Source organism: Lissotriton vulgaris, chromosome 4_1, assembly GCF_964263255.1.
Source record: "Lissotriton vulgaris chromosome 4_1, aLisVul1.2, whole genome shotgun sequence".
NCBI lineage: Eukaryota > Metazoa > Chordata > Amphibia > Caudata > Salamandridae > Lissotriton > Lissotriton vulgaris.
Genome location: NC_141691.1, coordinates 405,543,803 through 405,563,468, shown reverse-complemented (window position 1 = coordinate 405,563,468; position 19,666 = coordinate 405,543,803). Strand labels below are relative to the sequence as shown.

The window sequence follows — 19,666 nt, the reverse complement described above, 5'->3', positions numbered from 1 at the left end:
AAATGTTTGTTCTCCTAAAATTAGGTGCATAGGTTTGTGTATCTGCCAACTCGGAGAGTATGTCATCAGATATTGTGCATTTTAAATTTAGGTGAACCTAGCAGTACCATTATTTTCTAATTCTGTTCAATGAGAATGTGTAAATAAGGTGCAGTCTGGCTTCTGTCTTGAGAACCTGGACTGAAAAAGGGCGTTTTTGGCAGGAAATATACAAATAGCTGTCCATTTTTGCCCCACTCAGACTTCAGTATGGCAGCGGAAACTAGAAACTTTTATTACTCTGGGTTTGTGCTAATATAGTAGCGGCATTCATTTAAAGGAATAGTTAGAGATTGGTTTCTCCATTACAAAAAAATGAGCATTGAAAAAATCAGCGTGTCTAATTTTGCAAGGTGCTATCCCGGTTATTTTCTTTATGGCAAACATATGGTGTACAAAAAAAACTTGTAGCTGTCTAAACCTGAGTGGTATATATTTACAAGAAATTTATATAAATAAAAATGTAAATGTTCGTTTGTTCGAAATCGCAAATCTCCGTAAATACCTAAGCGATTTTGCTTTGAAATTTTGACACAACGTTGGATTCGAATACGTGCGTGTTTTTATATACACAACGTTGGATTCCAATACGCTCGTGTCGAATACGCATGTGTTTTTAATCGAAAGCCCGAACAGACAGATAAAAATGTCAATGTTCGTTTGTTCAAAATCTTAGATCTCCGAAAGTTGTTCACAGATTGCTATGAAATTTTGACACAACGTTGGATTCGATTAAGCGCGTGTTTATATATACACAACGTTGGATTCTAATACAGGCGTGTCCAATACGCACATGTTTTTAATTGAAAGGCAGAACAGACCCTATCGATTTGGTTGCTGAGCAACAACTACAAGGGATGCATAGAGACAATAGCCTACATATATTAGGATGGACAGTTGGTCTCAGGATGGCAGACCGGGAAGTGAGTGGAGGGAGGGGGGAGGAGTTGGTTCACTTTGCAACATTAGCGCGTGCTTATAGATGCACAACGTTGGATTCGAATACGCGCGTATTGTGTTTTTAATCGAAAGGCCGAACAGACCTATCGATTTCCTTGCTGCGCAACAACTACAAAGGTCGCATCGAGACAGTAGTCACAAAAACATATTGTATACCCACAAGCATTGTGAAATTAAATATATTAGAAACGTGCGCTTACTCTTTTATTTCTCTTCCATTTAACCCAGACAGAGCCACAGCAACCCGTGGCTGGGTACAGCTAGTATTTAAAATAAAAAATCTTTGTCCATAATTTTAATAGAACAGTGCATGTGGTTCCTAGCGGTATGTGTACTTTAAACAAGTACATAAGTCTTATTGTTTTTCGTTTCCATATGTGTCACAGGAAAACATGATTCTTGTTTTCCACAAAGAAAATGTGCTAATGGCTTTGAATTACAGTCACCTGAACACATAGTTTAAATATGCAAGGATAACTACAAAACAATAAAAAGATAAAAAAATATAGAGATTCCCCCAAAAAACCTGTGCCAATGTAAAGTATTGCTGACAAGCGGTGGTAATGAAGTATGCTTAATTTTAGGTGTATGTCCAGATGTAGTCGGGCAGAATGCAGTCACTCACAGTGCAAGGGAGTCAATGGCTGGAGTTGGCGAACTATTTCCTTGTGTACTCTTCCAGGGGATCCTCATCAATAGTCATAAGCACTGACTATGCGGGGACCCCGGGAATAATTAAAAAATATACGAAAAACATATATATATATATATATAACGCTCCAACTCCTCTTCCAATTTCGAAGAAGACAACATCACTCGAGGGGTTCTTTCTATCATGCAATGTTTATTTTCGCAGGCGCTCTACACAGACGCGTTTCGGCGTGCTGCCTTCGTCAGTGTGGGTAACAACAATCCGTACATCACAGTGAATTAAATAAGACATTTTCTCTTTCTTTTTGTCATAGACACCGACAGAGGACAACCCCACCATGGTCACGCTAGGCGCCATCTTGGAATGGTGCGCATACAACCCTAAGATGATAACAGGTTGTGCAGTTAAGCCCATAGATGGGCAAATCCATACAAAAAAAGTGGGTATATGTAATATCTCAAATGTTTAGGATATAAACAAACAGAAAATAGAGCCGTGGATCGGCTAAGGTCCTCTATCCCAGTTCGTCAATTAATAATCCACCTGTGTGTCCATATATACAACCTATGCTTATCCATATATATATGTCACTACTTCCCAGTCCTTTCTGGGTTTATTCGGGAAAACTCTCTCCTGTTGTGTGTGTGGTTGCACTGTAAGGCATTCTCAAGCATGGCATGGCAGTGCTGGAGTTCACACCTTTCATTGAGAGGCTTTGGGGTAGAGGTGTGCCAGAAAAAAACTCATGAACGCCAGATTGCAGCATAATGTGTACTAAAATAGATCAGCCTAACAAAAGTGTGTAAAAGACAATACATAAAAAAATAGTTGTCTAACAATTAGGCGGGTCGGATGGTGGTGTGTCTGCCTGCTAGAAGCGTGCACTGATGGCTGGTGGTGTGTATGCCTGGTGGAAGCGCGCACTGATGGCTGGTGGTGTGTGTGCCTGGTGGAAGCGTGCAAATATAGCTGGGGTTGTGTATGCCTGGTGAAAGAGTGCACTGACAGCTGGAGGAGTAAGCCTATTAAAACGTGTACTGGCAGCTGGCGGTGTGTGTCTGCCTGGTGAAAGCATGCACTGACGGCTGGTGGTGTGTGTCTGATGGAAGCGTGCACAGACAGCTAGTAGTGTGTGTGCATGATGGAAGCATGCACTGACTGGTGATGATGGCTGGTGGTGTGTGTGTCTAGAGGAAGCATGCACTAATGGCTAGTGGTGTGTGTGCCTGGTGGAAACGTGCACTGATGGCTGGTGATGTGTGTGTGCCTATTGGAATCGTGCACTGATGGCTGGTGGTGTGTATGCCTGGTGGAAGCATGCACTGACGGTTGGTGGTGTGTGCCTGGTGAAAGTGTGCACTGATGGCTGGTGGTGTGTGTGAATGTTGGAAGTGTGCACTGGTGGCTGTTGGTGGGTATGCCTGCGCTGGAAGCGTGCACTAACAGTGCACACTTTCACCAGGCACACACCACCAACCAACGGCTGGTGGTGTGTGCCTGGTGAAAGTGTGCACTGACGGCTGGTGGTATGTGTACCTGGTGGAAGCGTGCACTGATGGCTGGTGGTGTGTGTTTGGTGAAAGTGTGCACTGATGGCTGGTAATGTGTGTGCCAAAGAGAAAGTTTGAAAGTGTGCAACGAAAAAAATAAGTGATAAATGATAGGGAAACTCTGGATGAGAATGCTATATTTAATCGAGGATCTATTAAAGAAGGCAGGACTGGGGTGAAGGAACCATGCCCCGAAAATACACTGCACATTCTGCTTCACGTTGTGTAAAAAGACCAAAACATTACATTTTCCGTAAAGAATAAAAAAAATACAAATCTACTCCCACTTTTACTTTTCATAACACAAAGAGTTTCTTTCCATTCGTTTGTAATGTGTGATGTTTGTACGAAACGTCTTGTTTAAATACATGTCTCACCATGCGCAAGAGTGTGAGCTGGGTGCAAAAAGAAACCGAATACAAATAAAAAAATAACGGAGGGAGAAATTAAGGGGAAAAGTATAAAAGGCTATTGGAAATTAAGGATATACATTAAAAAGCGTGGTATCCATTTGAAATCGGAAGAAAGGTTTAGTGTCCGATAAATATTGGTCTTCCGGCGGACAGAGAAAGACCAAACGAATATTAATATAAATGCCACATACATTGAATCTGTGGAGATAAACAAACTGGTTGTCAGCAGCATTGAGCGTGCCCGACAGCGCCTTAAGACCCTTTAAAATATATCTGGGCGCAGTGCAGTGATACTTTAATCTGCTCAACCCCGGCACGTGCTGAAAGGTGCTGTTGGGATTTGCTCGGATGTCATGTCAGTCCAGTCTATGAAGCGTTTCCAGGAACCACATCATGATCACATAGGTGACGCGATTGGCTAATAGACATAGTTTATTATGTGCACGTAGCATGCTAGGAGCATACATGCTAAAAATGTAAACCTGTAGTCTATGGAAACGTGAAGTGAATGTACACATATGTTTGGGAATTTTGGGATGGTAGGTTTAGGGGCGAGTGAGAAATTGCACTCGAGGGAGGTGGGAGAGGGACAGAAGGGTAGAATGAAAGAAGGCGAAAGGATGGTGGTGAGGGATTGAAAGGAGAAGGGAAGAATTACCAGCATACGTGGAAAAAAAGAGAAAGTCGGGGCGGGGTTAGGGGTAGCAGGGAGGCAAAGGATATGAGACTACAAGAGAGAGGGAAAGGAACCGGAGACGGGTGAGGTAAGGCGGAAGAAAGGACGGTGTGAAAGAGAGGGCGCTAGGAGGCTGAGAGCAGAGAGATGAAAGGACGTGGAGGGAGATTCAAGATGGAAGCGGAGGGCAAGCAGCAGAGAGCAGTCACCAGGAAGAGGCATGAGGGGGCCCGAGGAGTGCATGGGGTGGAGGGGGAGAAAATACTGGGTAAGTTGAGAGCGAGAGAGGAAGAGCATGGGTCAACGGAGAGGAGTGAAAGCTGGAGTCAGCGTGATAGAGAGAGGGGAAAAGGGGACAGAAGAGGATGCGAGGAAAACATGGAATGCAGGCGAGACCTAAAAATGGGGATGAGCAGGTGTGGGACCATCACTGAAGGGTGCCAGACAGTGCCCGAAGAACCAGAAACGAGGTGGGAACACAAGACGCAGAGAGAGAGAGGGAATGTGCTTGCCAGGAAACCAGGGCTAATGGCGGGAACAAGAGAATGGGCACTCTCTGAAATCAATCTCTTATGGTCCAGGATTCACGTCAGGTGTGTCATAGTTGCAGGAGCGTGTACTTATCCAGTATTATGGGTGTCTTTCATAGATTCACATGCCTGAATCATTCCCCGTCGTCGAGACGGGAGTCCCCGGTATATATTAAAGTAATGTCCTATAGACATACATAGAGAAAAGTAGGCCTAAGGGCCTTGCCTTAGTAGCCTATCCATGTCCTTTTGTAAAAATTCCAGAAGGTAGCCAATCAGCTACCACCTCCCTCTAGAACCTTCCTGTCAGGAGCCTCAATCTCTCAGATTTTCTACCGCACGTTGTGCTAGGGAGTCTCCACCTGAGTTCTCCTCTGGTTTCATAGTTTATCTCTTTTTCTCACAGGATATTTTCTTCAAAACTCAACTATGGCTGATCAACCGAAGAAAGGTCTCTTCAGGGCTTGCTCATCCTGTGGTAAGAAAAGACTACACGTCGATGACAAGCATGAAACCTGCCTGTACTGTCTTTATCCTGATCATTCTCCCAAAGAATGTCGAATTTGTAGAACATGCTCTACAAAAACACTAAAAGACAGAGAAGGAAGGCTGCTCCTCTGGTTGAACAGACTGAAAACCAGAGACAACCTGGAGTCTTCAGGGGATGGTGAGATGGCTTCAGTTTCCTCAAAAATATCCTTAAAGAGGCCAAGGGTTACTTCCCCTAGCCCTTCAGACGTTCCTCCTAAAAAGACTCCCTCAAAGTTTTGAGAGGCAAAATCTACCACGTCTGTTAATGAGGCGCCTGCCTTCAGGAAGCCTACGCAGTCGTCAACAGCAAATCCGTTGACGCTTCCCTCAGCAATGAGGAAATCCATCTCTACAGTCTACATTTCTACATCGACGGTGTCGATGACGACGACGTCGTCAGCATATTAATCGACGACGACGACTACTCCATCGTCGACGGCGGGTATGCCTGTGTCGTCTATTATTCTCATAAAAAAGCACTCGAAGTTGCCTAAGATTCCGTCGACGACGATAACCGCGTCGACGACAAAACCAAAACCGTTGACGCCTAATCCGCCGATGAAGACCCCCTCGACGACGGGCGTGTCGTCATCAAACTTCGACGACGGTAAAAACATTATCGTCGACGAAGACACAGTCGTCAAGCGCATCGACGACGAAAACATCGTCGATGAGGACACCGACGGCGAAGACCCCGTCGATGAGTGCACCGTCAACGACGAAAACCTCGCCGATGAGCGCACCATCGACGACGGAACCGTCGACGAAGATATCGTTGACGAGCTCTTCAATCAGAATTTAGTCGACGACGATACCGTCAACGCTATGGAAACAATCCAACTTGATTCCACCCAAAAAGAGTACAAAGGATCCAATTACACCGAATTTAACGTCTCCAAGCAGGGTTCAAACATTGCTCCCATCTAAACTACTGCAAGGCGACAAATCGGACGATGACCAGTACGATCAGGCCACCAGTCCTTCAGATCTTATCGTAAAATGCCAAAGCACAGATGAGGATGGCGATGAAATGGAGATAACTGAAGAAACTGTACATTCGCAGGTACAGAAGCAGGTCACACCTATGGTATGCCTTCCAGTATCCATAGTCTCAGATCTACAGTTCTTGATACAAGACTACAAGAAACGATTTCCGGACTTGCCAACGGCCCCATCAACGGAAAAAACTCCGGTCTCATCTGGGCCGACCTCATCTCCAAGACTAAGACCATCACCTTTGGTGATACCTCGAGAGAGAGAGAGAGAGACAGTACAACATATCTCGTCTACTGACGACGAGGGTGAGGAACCAGAAGAAGGGGAGGTTCGGGATGACCTTTCTGAACACAGGGACGATGAAGACTACATCGCTCCATCTCCAGCCACACCTGAGCCCACTACATCGGACTCGCCGCCAGCAGACATTGGCGGATTCCATAATTTAGTGGAGAGAGCGGCCACGAGATTCCATATGACTATGGATTCCACTGAAACGGACTGTTTCTTATATGATTTTAAAGACCCAGTCAGAAAAACAACTAGTTCAATTCCAATCATTGATCACATATGGGAACAAGGGCAACAATTAATGCAGACACCAGCCTGGGTCTCCGCAGTGGTACCCAGACTGGATAAGAAATATAAGGCACCAGCAACTGCACCAACATGCCTTACTGGACATTCAAAACCAGATTCCGTGGTTACCCAAGCAGCACAAAAGAACTCTAGAAATCCGTCCTCTCTATTGTCAGCACCACCAGACAAAAGGCAGAAAACTAGACGGTATTGGCAAAACGCTTTTCAACCACTTCAGCCATAACCATCAAAGTAGCTAACGCCATTGCACTACTAGGATGCTACAATAGGCAATTGTGGGAAGACATTGCCCCATATCTAACAGAACTGCCTGATAACTTACACAAGGAAGTTCAATCACTCCTTAAAGAGGGACAAATGTCAGAATCGGAGCTTATTGACTGTGCCGTAGATGTCGCAATGACCGGCTTCAGACAGCTAGCGGGTGCCGCGGTCTTGCGAAGACAAGGGTGGCTCAAGGCAACATCCTTTCGTCAAGAAGTCCAAACAAAAGTACTTGACATGCCCTATGACAGCCAACACCTCTTTGGGGAGAAAATAGACGAGGCCTTACAGGCAATCAAAAAAGATACGGACACTGCACGGGCGCTTGACACGTTACAGTTTAAAAACCAGTCCTTTCGAGGGAGCAGGGGTAGAGGTCAGCCCTCTTACAGAGGATCTTACCAGAGCAAATCCTCTTACTCATAAAACCAAAGCTGAACGCAATACCAACAGCGGCAACAGCAACAAGGACGTCAGACCTCATACGTAAAGTCCAACTACAGAGGAAGAAACCAAAGGAAACCCTCTGGCGGACGCCAATGACCGTTTCCAACAGCCAGTCCATCCACCATCTCGTTCTTTCAAAATTGGAGGACAATTGACACACTTCCTCCACAATTGGAGATCAATAACTACAGATCGGTGGGTACTCCAATTGATCCAATACGGAAATTCATTGGAATGCAATTCAATTCCCCCGACAACTCCTCCTCGCAAGCTCCAATACAGGCACCTACGTTTACTCCTTCAAGAGATCTCCTCAATGTTGAAGAAAGGAGCAATAGAGCGAGTACCATCAGCTCACAAAGGGAAGGGATTTTATTCCCGCTTCTTTCTAATACAACAGAAAAGGAAAAAATGGAGGCCCATCCTAGATCTCAGGGCACTCAATACATTCTTGAAGAGTCAATCGTTTCGGATGGTGACTATCCAAGAGATCTTGGGATTGCTGGAGGAAGGAGACTTTGACGTCTTTAGACCTACAAGACACATATTATCACATCCCAATACACAAACGCCACAGAAAATCCCTCAGATTTGCAGCAGCGGGTCAACACTACCAATTTTGTGTCCTCCCATTCGGCCTAAAATCAGCCCCTTGAATCTTCACCAAATGTCTCTCCCCTGTGGCAGCATTCCTAAGACAACATGGACACCAAGTCTTCCCCTACCTGGACGACTGGCTGGTGAAAGCACCATCTACAACAGGCGCAGCAGAGTCTTCCAACGTCTGTCTAGAACTTTTTCAGCAACTGGGCTTGACGCTCAACCACGAGAAGTCTACCTTACAGCCCTCCAAAATTCTAACATTTCTTGGGGCTACTCTGAATTCGGAATGTTCAAAAGCATTTCCATCTCAAGAGAGGAAGCACAAGGCTATTACCCTGGCCACCGCAGTAGCTTCAAAGAAAACCATACGGGTCCGTAAATTCAAGTCCCTTCTAGGGATGATGTCCTCGTGTATCCTGCTCATTCCACACTGTCGGTTCAGGATGCGCCCCCTGCAAGAGGCCTTGACCAGACAATGGACTCAGAGCACAGGCTCTTACGAGGATCTTATTGTGATTACTCAACAAATTTCCAAGGCCTTGCTCTGGTGGAGGATGCCCAAGAACCTTTCGCAAGGACTACCATTCCTGCTACCGGCAACTCCACACGTAATAACTACAGATGCCTCTCTAGAAGGATGGGGAGCGGTCCTTCAAGAATTACAAATCAGCGGCAAGTGGACGGAACAGGAAAGCCAGCTCCATATCAACCTCTTAGAACTGAGGCCAGTTTTCCTATCTCTGCAAGCCTTCCTCCCACGCATCTCAAACTCTCCAGTGCTTGTCAGAACAGACAACACCACGACAATGCACTACTTGAACAAGCAGGGAGGGACGCGTTCGCTTACTCTATCTCGCGAATCGCAGAAGATTTGGAACTAGCTAGTGCTCCACAATATCACACTGACAGCAGAGTATGTCCCAGGCAAAGACAACGTCATAGCAGATTCTCTAAGCAGACAGAGATCCCTATCCCACGAATGGGAACTCGAACAGAAAGTGCTGAATCGCATATTCTTGAAATGGGGGAGGCCGCAGATCGACCTCTTTGCCACCAGGGAGAACGCCAAATGCCGCAACTTCGCAAGTTGGCATCCCCAGTCGCGGTCACTCGGAAATGCATTTTCCATCGCATAGCGCAACGTGTTTGCGTACGCATTTCCGCCATTTCCCCTCATTCCAAGAGTCCTTCGGAAAATGAAAGTGGAACGCTGTACACTGATTCTGATCGCCCCGTTCTGGCCGAGGCAACACTGGTTCACGGACCTCCATCGCCTCTCAGTCCAACTGCCAATCCGTTTGGGTCAACATCCAACACTACTCACAATGTCCAAAGGCCAGGTACTGCATCCGAATCTGAAGTCTTTCAGTTTATCGGCATGGCTCCTGAGTACCGAGAATTCCATCAACTAGACATTCCGCAGGAGTGCAAGGAGGTACTCGCAAAAGCAAGAGCGGACAGCACAAATAAAACCTATTCCTTGAAATGGAAACGATTTTGCATGTGGTGTAAGGACAATGGTCTCCATCCTTTCCGGATTGCCCCAGAGCAGCTTTTACCATATCTGTTACAACTGGCACAATCGGGACTTGCGCATGCCTCTATCAGAGTTCATCTGGCAGCAATTTCCCGGTTTACAAGAACATCAAAAGGACCCTTCTCTCTGGTCTCACCGGTTAATAAAGCAATTCCTTAAAGGGCTCTTCAGATCCTTCCCTAGACCAAGAAGAGTGCCACCAACATGGCATCTCAATGTGGTACTCAACCAATTGATGAAACACCCTTTCGAACCAATCCATAGGGCGGATCTCAAACATATATCCTGGAAGACAGCCCTTCTATTGGCTCTGACCTCAGCTAGAAGGGTCAGCGAACTACAGGCTCTTTCAATACAAGATCCCTTCATGCAGTTCAAGGAAGATAGAGTAATTCTAAGAACAAATCCTCGATTCATTCCTAAAGTCCCGTCAGACTTCCATTTAAATGAACCATTAGTCCTCCAATCTTTCTTCCCAAATCCCAGTACTGCGGCTGAAAGATCCCTGCATTCCTTGGACCTAAAGAGGTGTCTTAAGTTTTACCTTGACAAAACAAAACATTTCAGGAAAACGAACCAGCTTTTCATCGCTTTCAGCAGACCATGAAAGGAATGCCAATTTCCAAACAAAGCATTTCAAGATGGATATCTTCTGAAATTGCCTTTTGCCATGACAAAGCAGGAAGGCCATTACAATTCAAAATCCGAGCTCATTCTACAAGAGCTGTGTCCACATCGGCCGTACTATTTGCTGGCGTGCCAATACTGGACATTTGCAGAGCAGCGACCTGGAAGTCACCGCACACATTTACCAGGCCCTACCGCCTGGATACGGAACTGATGCAAGATGCAGCTGTGGGCCAGGCTGTGCTTCGCCACCTATTCCAATGAGGCGAGCCTTACTCCTTCCCACCATCCTTCACTGGTATGCACATTTATTTACTTACTTTTTGTTCCTTGTTTTTTTTTTTTTTATAATTTTTATTTGGAAAACCTCAATGGTACATCACAGGTAAAAATAAGCACAGGCCGAAGAACCACTAGACAATAACACATAAGGATTCAAAATCTCGCACAGCGAGGAGCGACAACACAGTAATCTTCGGACCGGCATGTCCCATTAAATCAGGATTGATGAATAAATTTGTCCACAATGTTCCAGGATATGAGAGGATTCCAATTTATAATAAGGTTGAAGGATTTGATAGCATGCAATATTGCGACATCGTATACTGAGCAAGTCATAAAACAGGATAGTAGTCTTCAATAGAGGCGCACCATTGGGAAAAGAAGAACAGGATATAAAGCTATAACCGCTTGTACTGAACCACAGCGTCCTACTCATGAGAGCAAGAGGCGGCAACAAATTTTAGAAGTACTCATACAGAAATCCTCCCAAGGAAACTGAACCCCCGTCCCTCATCTAGTAAAGAAGTATATAAGAAAGAAGGAGAAGAGATGCAAAGGGAGAAAAGAGAAAGGAATAAAGGAAAAAGTAGGGCCATAGAAACAAAGAAGTAACAAAAAACACGTCCCATCCCCCAACCCCCACCCTACATGCCAGCAGAAGGCCACGGCCCACCCCCCCCATAGGCATGCCTGTCGCCCCAGTAAGAACCCCGAAAAAGGGAAAAACGGAGGAGGGCCCTAGCTCCAGCCCCGAACGCACCCGGACAACAAACCCCCACAAACCCAAAAAGCGTGTAAGCCCACCAAGATGGAGAGTGAACAGCAATTTACGTTCATCCCAATCCCCCTAAGTCACAAACACAAGCCATGTTACACTTCGTTACCGGGATCATCCACAAAGCACCATAAACAGTCTGAGTTCAGCCCTGGCCAGTCCGAGCAGAAGTCGACAAGCTCCGCATTCCATGAGCAGGCAAACTCAGTGGACCAGCAATCCCTGTAGAGGCCACCCAGGCCGTAAGTGGAAACAGCAGCATTGATGCAAGGACGCATCTCCCTGGTTTACTCGCCGTCAAGAAAACAAGGTGCTGTAGAGCAGGAGTAACAGACTGGAGGATAGAAAGGGCAGCAGACACACAGCCTCGGCCGCATTGCTCACTGATCTCACAATCCAGTACTACACACCCCAGGGAGTCCTCAACGTCAGTAAACTGGGAAAAGTCGGGCACCCGGTCCTCCTTGTGCCCGTACGTCGTTGAAGATCCTGTGGTCGTCTGTAAGTCATCCACGACCAACCACCGACGTTTCAGGACTGAGTGCAGGTCTGTGATAGCCAGAAGGATATCCCTCACCGTAGGTTCCATCACCCCTCCGCCGATATACACAGCACACAACTCCCCTCCAGGGACCCTCCGAGCAGGATAGAGAGCAGACTCAACAGGAAGCCGGGAAGTTAATCGCTACTCGCGGCGTGCGAATGGGTCATAACGAGGCACACTCGAGCCCACATACACACACAGCGCCGCATACCGCTTACAAGCCGTAGCTGGAATCTCCCACCGGAATCAGCCTCAAATGGAGTGTAGTCGCTCTCCGTCGCTCTCCGGCAGCCCCTGAAAAAAGGTCCAGTCCTGGCCGTGTGTTCCAACTCGCTGCCGGTTATATACGCAGTCACAGGCACCAGCAAAAGCATGTGCAGCGAAGCTCCGGGATTCCAGCGCCGAGTCCTGCCCACTCGCCTACGGCCGTGTGCGATTTCAAGTCCCGGTCCGGGTCACAGGACCAGCATGGCCGACCAGGGCCGATGTTGATCACTTCTGTGTCGGCTGCGGCGTCACTCGAGGTCCCGGCTCGCCCACTGTAAGGGCCGGAAACTTTGCGATGACGGTTCTCGGTCGTCCGGGGTGGTTTTCATGCCGGAGTCACATGGCCGGGCACCGCATGTCTTCATCTATACGGGGCCATGATTGGGATGCAGGATTGACGCCAGGATGGTGCGGGAGGCGAGGGCGAGCGGCGGAGCCGGGCGTCTATGCGGCCATTTTGGCCTCCGTCGTGGCTCCTCCCCCTTTTTGTTCCTTGTTGATGGTTCTTAGTCGCATGATAATATATATATATATATCTCAGACTGCTTATACTGTTCCATCAGAAATGTGCATAATGTATTGCTTACTACTCTGATTCAGGCATGTGAATCTATGAAAGACACCCATAATACTGGATAAGAAATGCGTTACTTACCTGTAACTGCAGTTATCCAGTATTGGTGTCTTTCATAGATTCACATGCAACCGTCCCGCCTCCCCTGGAAGGTCTCACCTCTCTCTCTAACAAGTATTACGCCTACCTAGCCTGGTGCGTAGGAAAATCTGAGAGACTGAGGCTCCTGACAGGAAGGTTCTAGAGGGAGGTGGTAGCTGATTGGCTACCTTCTGGAATTTGGTCCTTTTTACAAAAGGACATGGATAGGCTACTGAGGCAAGGCCCTTAGGCCTACTTTTCTCTATGTATGTCTATAGGACATTACTTTTATATATACCGGGTACTCCCGTCTCGACGACGGGGAATGATTCAGGCATGTGAATCTATGAAAGACACCAATACTGGATAACTGCAGTTACAGGTAAGTAACGCATTTCTTCACATTGATCAACTGAGTGGCCCAGTAATATAGGCGAATACCGGGAAGCCACAGTCCCCCTTCGTAGGGGCCGCACAGCAATTTTCGGAGGGCAATCCTTGGACACCACCACTCCATAATAGGGAGCGTTGCTCAGACTCCACCGTTTTGAAAACAGACTCCGGGATCGGGAAGGGGGAGCTCTGCAGGACATATAGCAGACGAGGCAGGGCCATCATTCTAAATAAGACAGCCCGGCCCATTAAGGAGACCGGGAGGGTTCTCCAGTGCAACACATCGCTGTGGATGCGGCCCAGTTGCGCATGGACATTGAGGCGGAGGTATTCAGATTCAGACGGCGAGATCCATATCCCCAGATATCAGAAGACAGTATGCCAGACCAGGCCTTTGCAGCCCTCCACCTTGTGCGGCTGGGGTCCCGCCAGGACATAGCCCAAGGATTTGCTCCAGTTGATGCGGTACCCAGAGTAGTCCCCGAACACATGCAACATGACCATCAGTCTTTGTATAGAGTCGGTCGGTCGCTGGGTATATAGCAAAATGTCATCAGCATATAAGGATATGCGCTCCTCCCACCCGCCTCCTAGGTCTATGCCCCACACCTCTGGATCTACCCAATGCACCAGTGGTTCCAGCGCGAGGGCAAAGAGGGTTGGGGAGAGGGGGCAGCCTTGCCGTGTGCTGCGCCCCAAACGGAATTCACGCGAGAGAGCTCCATTGACCCGTACTCTCGCCAGAGGCTCTGCATAGAGCAGTTTCACCCAGGCGCAGAAGTTGTTTCCAAAGCCCAATTTTTCCAAAACTGCATAAATGTATCTCCATTAAATACTATCAAAGGCCATGTGGGCGTCGAGAGAGAGCAACGTCGCTGGCACGTCGTTGCGCGTGGCAATTGCCTATAGAACCCCAAACAGGCGCCGTAAATTGAGACGGGTGCTTCTATGGGGCATGAAGCCCGACTGGTCCGGGTGTACCAGCGACTGTATCACTGCCCCTAGGCGCGTGGCCAGGATTTTACCCAGTACCTTCGTTTCATAGTTGAGGAGGGAGATAGGTCTGTAGGAACTACATATCTCCTGCGGTTTCCCGGGCTTGTGGACCACAACAATGGTTGCTACCCGCAAATCTCTCGATAGTCGCCCCGTCTCCCGCGCCTACAGGAACATGTTACACATGTGCGGCGCTGTGCGGCTAGCCACACACCCAAATGCCTCAGCCGGGAACCCATTAGGTCCTGGAGCCTTTCCCGTCTGCAGGTCTCCCATAGCCTCCTTTACCTCCCTAACCGTTATAGCCGCTTCTAGTGCATATCTGTCTGCGGGGTCCAAGCTCCTTCTACTTTAATTTTCTATGGTGATTACATCAGCTCACCTTGGATAAACTAATGCACTGCGCCCGATAGAGTAGACACTTTCTATAATATGTCCTCTTGTATCTGCTACGCTTTCTTCTATCCTCTTTCCCACTATCAACCTGTTGCTCCTGGAGAGCAGAAAGACTGTGAACTCTAGCGGTGAGTGGACTTCTCTTTCACTTCATTCCTTCTTTTTTTTTTTTTTATCTTTATCCCTGGTGTTCAGTGGATTTTCTGCCCCTCCTGTGGTGGGTAGATTGGGGGTGACATTGTAGAATCACTTGGTTCTTCAACCAGCATATGAGTCAGGACAGTAAAGGGGCCATGGAGATATGCTTCCACCTGAGGCCCTATGACCCTTCCTCTTTTACCTCTTGAATGTTCCCTTCGAAGCGTCTTCCCACAATTCTGTAGCACTCTCAATGTCAGGGGGAACGCCTCAATATCATGTTAATGCCCTTGACATTATATTAGTTTATCCTTCTTTCGAGGCCCTCAACATCTAGATGAGGCTTTCAACCTCCCCAGTGCTCTCAAGAGGACCTTCTAGTCAATGGTCACCATGAAGAGATCAATCCATGAGTGGAATCTATGCTGCATAATAGCCGTCTACTCTATTTTTAAACAATGTGTTCAACTCTATGGTTCACTCCTTTATGCTTACAGTTGCCTTCAGTGCTGTCTTCGGACATGTATTAGGCAGACCAAATGGCAACAGGCAAAAATGCAGCTCAGCTGGTAGTTTTTGTTAGTTTCTTTTTACAGAACAGTTTTCATCACGAGTGTTGCTCTTGCTCTTTTTTCCCCAGTTATGCTTCCATTCGTTAGGTGCCCTAGTCAAGGGGTTATTGAAGCTTCAGGGGTCTCATGATGACTAAAGACTTGAAAGATAATATATCCACATCAAACACACTTTGGGAGTATAAATCAAATGACAAAAAAATTGTACCAGGCTGTTCCTAATAAAGGGGAGTGTCAGGTTCATACAGTTGCTTGGATGTCGTAGGAGCCAAAAGGAAACCTACGGATGGGCATCCAATATGTTGGATGTAGTGGCCTCACACACCCTTGCAGGTGTCATGCTTCATCATCGGCAATGCTCCTCGTTGGGTCGGCAATACCCAACGGGCAACACCTCTGAGAGGGGCTCTTTGGCGGAGATCTTATATCCAACAGCGGTATGGGTGAAGTGCGGGTATGGGGCCATGGTGGTGTAGACGTTGCTGTGGGTTAAAATGGGGCTAAGGGTGCCAAGGTCAGGTTTATTCTAGGGGTCCCTTGCTCCAATTAAGAGATCTAGACTAGACTCGAAGGGAAGTTATGTACCCTTGTGCGAGACTAGACTAGTTTGTGTATGACTGGGTCGACATGTTTCTCGCTATTTGTACACTGACTAGCGATTCTTCAGGACCAAGTCTAGTCTAGATCTCTTTTAATTGGAGCAAGGGACCCCTAGAATAAACCTGATTTTGGCATCCTTAGCCCCATTTTAACTCACAGCAACGTCTACACCACCTTGGTCCCATACCCGCACTTCACCCATACGGCAGTTGGATAGAAGATCTCTGTCAAAGAGCCCCTCTTAGAGGTGTTGCCCGTTGGGTATTGCACCGCCGACCCAACGAGGACCATTGCCGATGATGAAGCATGACACCTGCAAGGGTGTGTGAGGCCACTACATCCAACATAGTGGATGCCCATCCGTAGGTTTCCTTTTGGCTCCTACGACATCCAAGCAACTGTACAGACCTGACACTCCCCTTTATTAGGAACAGCCTGGTACCATTTTTTTGTCACTGTCACTTTGGGCGAACACTGTGGCTGGAACTACCACTCCCCTCTGTGAGTGGTGATTTCGCCTTTTTCTGTACAACAGGACTCCTCCCCCCTTTTTGTATACACAGTATAAATCAAATGCAGTGTATGTCTATTATGTCAGAGGACCAGGTCATCTTCAATGCATTTTCCATAGGGACCTCTCTCAATAAAGTGAACAAGCAGCTTACTTCAAAGGATGCCTTACAGCGATGTTTCTTCAGTGCCAGGGGACCTAAAACACATTTTCTTTTCTATTTTTTGAGGTTGTATTTACACCCTAACCTTCTATGGTTTATCAGCGAAGGATAAAGATGCCCTTAAAGGTCATTCACATTATACATTTTGTATGGATTTGCCATCAGGTTGTTAAGACAATAATTGGCTTTCATATTGGTTTTAATGCACAGCTTCTTTAAGTTTTTAAAGACTGCAACTTGACTGGTTAGCTATTCTACATAGCATCAAATAGCCACATTTGTAGTTGTTCAGGACATGGGATAGTCTAAAACCTGGCTGTTACCAAAAATAGCCACACGTTCTTTCTCAAAACATGGAGGTGTCCAACCATATAAAATAAGAAAATGGTATGCTGTATAATTAAATATTATGCAGCCTTTCGACTAAGATAAAAGACTCATTTCTTTTCTGTTGTTAATGTATAATTGCAAATGTTTTCACTTTGAATTTTTTTATTTCCCCTGAAAGCAGTCCTATCAAGTTGTGACTTCAATGTTTCTTTTCTCTCTTTGGATAATTCTCACTTCTTGGAAATTGTTTTTAACTAATCACATAGTATTTAATGCATAAACAATCTACTGGTATTTTTCCAGTAGACTTGTCATTCTTCATTTTTGTAGTCTACATGGTTAGTTAAACACATATGTATTCTATTTGTAGATCCTCATATGTTTGTGAGACTGAAATCAGGACCTTTGGGAGTGTCTGATTCATTCCTTATCCATAATTTCATCTCCATTGGTCTTCAACACACAATTCTTTTTAAAAGATCATGCTATTTTTTTTCAAACATTTGAATTCTTACTAACCGACACATCCTATTTGTCTACAAGGAAGTCTAAGCTGTACTGGTGACTCTTGTAGTATTTGTTAGATCGCCTTTGCCTTGTCCAGATTTAGTGAAGATTTCAATGACCAATCATGGGAATCGACTAATTGTGTAAAAAAATGCAGTAGATGCATTTGGTCCACTGCCATGTTATAAATGTTTGCTTGGGCCATTATTTTTATTACCATTACTTTCTTCCAACATTTTTCAAGAAGCAAGCTGAAGGGTTATCTGGTTAATGGATTATGAAAGACTAGTTTTGTTTGCAATTTCATAGCAGCTCGAGCTGCTGTGGGCATATTTTTTACCATTCGTGGACTTGAATATGTGAGTTATCAGTCTTTCATTTGCTAGATTGCTAGTTTATGTACACATCTAAGGACATTATCATTTTGATTAGCTTCTTGGAGTTAGTTTTCTAGTTAAATATGACTGTTTTTCCAATAGCACCTTCTCTAATTTGTGTACAGCAGTATCTTTTTTCCAAAAATGTTATATATTTGGATAGCTGCGCATGACTACGTGTATGTGTATGAATGTAAATATGGTCTTGGACTGTATGGATCGATGCTTGTATATCTATTCTTTACATATATTTCTAGAGATGCTTGGCTGTGTGTCCCGGGCTCACTGTGCCGCTGGAATCAAGCTATCCTGGCTGATGAGGGGTGAAACCCCCAAAACGGTCCTAGGATGCTTGTTTCCGGTCCAGGGAGGACCAGGCTTGGCAGTTCGGGCAGGACTGTTCCCATGATGCACAGGGTCAAGACTGATTAGCATATGGCCGGGTGTAAACTGGGGTGGCATGGTGAACAAAAGAATGATGGTTTTAACTCTGATCTTTTGACTGGGGTGAATGTTTTGATGTGTTCTGCATTCTGTTAATCAATTGTGTATCTTTTGCATGTTCTCTTCGGACATGATCTTCAAGAGCTATTCATGTGAATTAATGACTATCTTAAATAACCAAGATTTTGATAAATGTATATATTTTCATTCAGGGTAGAGATTTGCACTCTTGCTTATGATGAATATGTACGGTGGTCCTGCAGTCTTGCAACAGTTAAACCAGGCTTATTTTTCTTTTCTGTGTCAGTATCACTAACACAGCCCTCATTCTTGTCTAGAAGACCTGTTTCCATCAAGTTCAACGCGTAGCTTGAGCTTGCATTGCTAGTCATGCATCTTCTTCTGTTTTGGCAAAAACAGTTGTCAGAGATTTAATATTTTGTTTCCGTCCTCTGTCATAAGTCTTTTAAGTTCTCCCTGTAGACATTGTGAGATGTAATATTAAAAAGATGCATCGCTCCCAAATGATACCGCAAAGAAAGTGGCATAGTGTTCATAGCACATTCAAAGTCTCATATCTTGCAGGAGCCACCTAAAACATCCTCTAAAAAGACCCATCATATGATCCACAGAGAGCGGAGTCAATCAGTGTCAGCACAGTACTAGGATGTTTCTTCTAAACAACTAAAAGCGCAGAAAGAACCAACTTACTCTTCAAAAAGACAACAAAAAATATCAAGGTCTGAGCTACTACTCCTCCACCTCAAATTTTCCACAAATTCAAAAAACTGTCGACAGAAAAATCGAGCGTGCCACCTTTGATGACGAGATCATCCACTGCGACGGCTATGATGACGACTACATCAATTGTGACCACACTGTCTATGGCCATGTCCTCCTCGATGACTTCCTCGTCAACAACTCAAGCTCCTGTACCGTCCTGTTGACGTCAAAATCGGCCCCAACGAAGTTGCCATTAAAGCCTTCATCATCTACCTCATAGTCAAGATTGTTTTTTTGAGAAATGTGGCCGCCTCTTGGATGAGCATGATTCTGATGATGAAGGTCATTTTGGCGTTGTGCACAGCCCATCAGATCTGCACGTCAAATACCAACAGGATGATGATAGCGAATATTATTACCCTCCTCAAGAACAATTTTCACCAGCTGTATCAGGAGGAAATGGTATGTCTCCCTAGATCGTTAGTATCTGACCTACAATTTATGATGGCAGACTACCAAAATCGTTTCCCACCAATGCTGCCTTCGCCTAAGCAGACTCCTCCATCTT

General features: G+C 45.9%; 1 protein-coding gene across 10 annotated transcripts in view; it reads left to right on the top strand.

Annotated features, from left to right (window-relative positions):
* The window catches only part of BCORL1 (BCL6 corepressor like 1), a 962,450-nt gene that overhangs the window by 610,243 nt on the left and 332,541 nt on the right, over window positions 1-19,666 (top strand). The gene's annotated exons all lie outside the window — the stretch shown is intronic.